Source organism: Aquarana catesbeiana, linkage group LG02 (assembly GCF_042186555.1).
Source record: "Aquarana catesbeiana isolate 2022-GZ linkage group LG02, ASM4218655v1, whole genome shotgun sequence".
NCBI lineage: Eukaryota > Metazoa > Chordata > Amphibia > Anura > Ranidae > Aquarana > Aquarana catesbeiana.
This window is the reverse complement of record NC_133325.1, coordinates 488,231,475-488,237,474: the sequence shown is the minus strand read 5'-3', so window position 1 is coordinate 488,237,474 and position 6,000 is coordinate 488,231,475.

Sequence of the window (6,000 nt, the reverse complement as noted above, 5' to 3'; positions counted from 1 at the left end):
ATTAGGTCCGCGCTGTAGCAGTCTTTCGGCTATAGCACGGACGGGAGGTGGTTAATATCTTTTGTTTGGGATGTTTATATTTACTTATTTATTATGAATCAGTTTCCTTTCCTTTTAAGAGGGCAGGCCCAATCAGACTCTCCAGTCTCCTCTATGAAGTGGCGGGTGTCAAAGGACATGTGTCCATTGACACCCGCCGACATTTGATCCGATCCACTAAAACCAGATGTATAGGGGTCAGTTACCCATCCATCTGGCAGATCAGAGCAGATGGCATTTGGGTGTAAACAGACAGGCAGACCATTTACATCTGACCGCTCATAGATTAGAGCGGGCTGTCTGTGTCTGCTCTGCATAGGTGAAGCAGACATGGACCAGCCATCTGCCTGCTCAGCGGGGAAAGATTCAACGGACAGATTCCAATAGAGCCTGCCCTGTATATAAGGGACCTTAGTGGGAAGTAATGTTTTTAATTGGTGTACGTATATGTGCCTTCAATGTGTGTTTGGTCTTTTTAAAGTGAAAGCTACAATAAACAGATGTTTATTAAGCAGCTGATTATATATATATATATATATATATATATATATATATATATATATATATATATATATATATATATATATATATTTGTGTATATACACTATAACACTATATTACCAAAATTATTGGGGCGCCTGCTTTTACATGCACATGAGCTTTAATGGCATCACAGTCTTAGTCCATAGGGTTCAATATTGAGTTGGCCCACCCTTTGCAGCTATAACAGCTTCAACCCTTCTGAGAAGGCTGTCCACAAGGTTTTGGAGTGTGTATATGGCAGGGTTTCTCAATGCCAGTCCTGTAGGTTTGTGTGTATGTTTATTTACTATTGACTTTTTTCATTTTGTGAATGAGTAGGCGTTTTGTTTACCTGTCACTCATTCACATAGGGGGAAACCAGTATCTGGCCTGGCAAGGTATCCCTCCATGTTGAGGGCATGTGGCCTGGTATGGTTCAGGAGGAGGGGGACGAACTCTTGTATGAGATTTGGGACCACACACTGTTTTTTTCATTTGCTTGTATTTTTATGATAGGGTCCCTCTTAATATTTTCACCAGACCTAAAGGACTTCGTATACATTTTGGGAACCCCCTGCTTTTTTTATTTTTTGTATACCATCTCTGATTGTTTACACTTATCTGTCAGTCGGGAATTCCTGGCTACCAGCTGGGTGGGTGCCAGCTCCCTAACAAGCAGGTGGAAACTCCCTTACAATTAGGGGGAAACTGTCACACTTAGCAATGGTAATAATATTACTGCTGAACACCTATTCGATTAGCAGTTCACACAGAATTCTCCATAGACTGTACACAGTGCTGAGGTCTCCTTCATATAATTCCCTCTGCTGATCGAATGTTCTTAGCCAATATTGTTACATTATTTTCTCTACTGGTGAATGCTAACTTTCATGGTCGATTCTTATGACTATTTTGGTCATAGGATCCAATGTTAGGGAATGTAACATTCGCCTGGCGAAAGCCAACAAAAACTATTACACAAAAACGACAAACATTTGTTATGCTTGCACGAGTGTTGAGACATTTGCAAAGGGAAGAAGAACTTAAGAAGATTTAATCACATTTAGGTGCAACTCATGCAAAATTATAGAACCGTCCAAAGGGTTCATAAACTTTCATAGTGTAGGTTTGTGGCCCATTTTAGAATGTCACCAACTGCATTCATTCAATTCAGATCTATTATGAATTTGTAAAGCAATAAACCATACCGTGTAAATTTGTTAGAACACTAGGGACATTTTTTCTCTGTATCACATTTTAAAAATAAAACCCACTTTTCAAATGCAATTTTACTTTTTAATAATGATGCACATGCAAAGATATTGGTACCGTTTTTGGGAAGGTTAAACATTTTTTTCCTCAAAAACGTCAGCAATAAATAACTTTAATCAGTTGTTCACGACATATCTGTTTAATTGATGTTTTACCTAGCAGCTAATCACACCTCCCCCTCAGTGTTTTTATGTCTGGTAACTGGGTATAGTCCAGGAAACACTCGGACTACTGGAAGAATCTCTTGTCTGGCAGCTGATTCAGTGCTGGAAAGGACGGTTGTGGCTCAGAGGTTACAAAAGATTTCCAAACTATCTGTTCCCATCGTCCTGTTTTAATATATTGTCCATTCCTCTACTAATGTGCAATAGTACAAACATCACACTTCACTGCAATACTTGGACACTTTAAAGCTACACTAATAGATATTTTATGAATGTTTCCATCTTAGAGGAACAAACACTGAATTTATATATGCTAAGCACAGTATCTGAATGCAGAAGGGGTGCTCAGATCTTTAGGAAAGACCCAGTTATTTATGAAAAAGCTTTGCAATATAATAGAACTCTCTTCTGAGAAAACAGTTTATAGAATGCTGGCATTTACAGGCTTTTACCCAGAGCCTTGTTAAACACAATATCAGCAATGTACTTTTCTCTGATCATTTGCCAGCAAGCTGTTAAGAAAAGTAAAGGTATCTATTCAAAGCCCGAAGAGAAAAAATGACATAACATTACCCAAAACCTTCAATTATTTGTGTTGTTCTAACTACAGCTTTGTTGATCTTACTGTTCTCAGAGTCTTCTCCTCATCTCAGTCTTTCCATAACAAAGCAAATCTAAAATGGAACTCCTCTAATCTTTGCTGTAAGGCTTGCCCTTCTCACTTTTGAATCTCATACCTAGGACACTTCGATTTCAGTGGAAGTTCACTTAGTGTAATTTAACTTATCTTTTAACTCTCTCGACCAATATTTTTTGAAGTTTACATGCCCAAACCAAGTTTAGCAGCATTAGTTAACTTCATTAACTATAATTATTTTATTTTTTGCTGATCTGAGAACTAGGAGCATACACAGTTGTGCATTCCAAGTTGTCTGCTATGAGGTTAATTAGCATTCTTATGCAAAGGGATATTTTACATTTGGATCTATAAGATCACATTGCAGTCATGAAGTGGTTAGGCTATACAGCACTTTTGTTTTTTAACCACCACCAGACCCGGAAGGATTTACCCCCTTCCTGACCAGAGCACTTTTTACAATTTGGCACTGCGTCGCTTTAACTGCTAATTGCGCGGTCATGCAATGCTGTACCCAAACGAAATTGGCGTCCTTTTCTTCCCACAAATACAGCATTCTTTTGATGGTATTTGATCACCTCTGTGGTTTTTATTTTTAATGGAAAAAGACGGAAAATTTTGAAAAAAAAATGATATTTTCTACTTTTTTTATAAAAAAAATCCAATAAACTCAATTTTAGTCATACATATAGGCCAAAATGTATTCGGCCACATGTCTTTGGTAAAAAAAAATGTCAATAAGCGTATATTTATTGGTTTGCGCAAAAGTTATAGCGTCTACAAACTAGGGCACATTTTCTGGAATTTACACAGCTTTTAGTTTATGACTGCCTATGTCATTTTTTGAGGTGCTAAAATGGCAGGGCAGTACAAAACCCCCCCAAATGACCTCATTTTGGAAAGTAGACACCCCAAGGAAATTGCTGAGAGGCATGTTGAGCCCATTGAATATTTATTTTTTTTGTCCCAAGTGATTGAATAATGACAAAAAAAAAATTTACAAAAATTTGTCACTAAATGATATATTGCTCACACAGGCCATGGGCATGTGGAATTGCACTCCAAAATACATTCAGCTGCTTCTCCTGAGTACGGGGATACCGCATGTGTGGGACTTTTTGGGAGTCTAGCCGCGTACGGGGCCCCGAAAACCAATCACTGCCTTCAGGATTTGTAAGGGCGTAAATTTTTGATTTCACTCCTCACTACCTATCACAGGTTTGAAGGCCATAAAATGCCCAGATGGCACAAATCCCCCCCAAATGACCCAATTTTGGAAAGTAGACACCCCAAGCTATTTGCTGAGAGGCATGTTGGGTCCATGGAATATTTTATATTTTGACACAAGTTGCGGGAAAGTGACAATTTTTTTTTTTTTTTGCACAAAGTTGTCACTAAATGATATATTGCTCAAAAACGCCATGGGCATATGTGGAATTACACCCCAAAATACATTCTGCTGCTTCTCCTGAGTACGGGGATACCACATGTGTGGGACTTTTTGGGAGCCTAGCCGCGTACGGGGCCCCGAAACCAAGCACCGCCTTCAGGATTTCTAAGGGAGTAAATTTTTTATTTCACTCCTCACTACCTATCACAGTTTTGAAGGCCATAAAATGCCAAGATAGCACAACCCCCCCCCAAATGACCCCATTTTGGAAAGTAGACACCCCAAGCTATTTGCTGAGAGGCATGGTGAGTATTTTGCAGCTCTCATTTGTTTTTGAAAATGATGAAAGACAAGAAAAACATTTTTTTTTTCTTTTTTTCAATTTTCAAAACTTTGTGACAAAAAGTGAGGTCTGCAAAATACTCACTATACCTCTCAGCAAATAGCTTGGGGTGTCTACTTTTCAAAATAGGGTCATTTGGGGGGGGGGGTTGTGCCACCTGGGCATTCCATGGCCTCCAAAACTGTGATAGGCAGTGAAGAGTGAAATCAAAAATTTACGCCATTAGAAATCCTGAAGGCGGTGCTTGGTTTTCGGGGGTCCCGTACGCGGCTAGGCTCCCAAAAAGGCTCACACATGTGGTATCCCCGTACTCAGGAGAAGCAACAGAATGTATTTTGGGGTGTAATTTCACATATTCCCATGGCATGTTTGAGCAATATATCATTTAGTGACAACTTTGTTCAAAAAAAAAAATTGTCTTTTCCCGCAACTTGTGTCACAATATAAAATATTCCATGGACTCGACATGCCTCTCAGCAAATAGCTTGGGGTGTCTACTTTCCAAAATGGGGTCATTTGGGGCGGGTTTTGAACTGTCCTGGCATTTTATGCACAACATTTAGAAACTTATGGCACATATCACCCACTCTTCTAACCACTTGGAGGCAAAGCCCTTTCTGACACTTTTTGTTTACATGAAAAAATATTTTTTTTTTGCAAGAAAATTACTATGAACCCCCAAACATTATATATTTTTTTAAAGCAAATGCCCTACAGATTAAAATGGTGGGTGTTTCATTTTTTTTTTTTCACACAGTATTTGCACAGCGATTTTTCAAACGCATTTTTTTGGGAAAAAACACACTTTTTTAAATTTTAATGCACTAAAACACACTATATTGCCCAAATGTTTGATGAAATAAAAAAAGATGATCTTAGGCCGAGTACATGGATACCAAACATGACATGCTTTAAAATTGCGCACAAACGTGGTGGCGAGAAACTAAATACATTTTTAAAAGCCTTTAAAAGCCTTTACAGGTTACCACTTTAGATTTACAGAGGAGGTCTACTGCTAAAATTACTGCCCTCGATCTGACCTTCGCGGTGATACCTCACATGCATGGTGCAATTGCTGTTTACATTTGACGCCAGACCGACGCTTGCGTTCGCCTTTGCGTGAGAGCAGGGGGGGACAGGGGTGCTTTTTTTTTTTCTTTATTATTTTTTTGCTTTTTTATCTTATTTTTAAACTGTTCTGTTCATTTTTTTTATAATTTTTATTGTTATCTCAGGGAATGTAAATATCCCCTATGTTAGCAATAGGTAGTGTCAGGTACTCTTTTTTGAAAAAATTGGGGTCTAGTAGAACCTAGATCTCTCCTCTGCCCTCAAAGCATCTGATCATACCAAGATCGGTGTGATAAAATGCTTTCCCAATTTCCCAATGGCGCTGTTTACATCCGGCGAAATCTAAGTCATGAAATGCTCATAGCTTCCGGTTTCCTAGGCCATAGAGATGACTGGAGCCATTCTGGTCTCTGATCAGCTCTATGGTCAGCTGGCCGAATCACCGCTGCATTCTCAGGTTCCCTGTTGGGACAGGAGAGCCAGAGAAAAATATGGAAGACGGTGGGGGGCATTCCCTCCCACTGCTTGTAAAAGCAGTCTAGAGGCTAATTAGCCGCTAGGA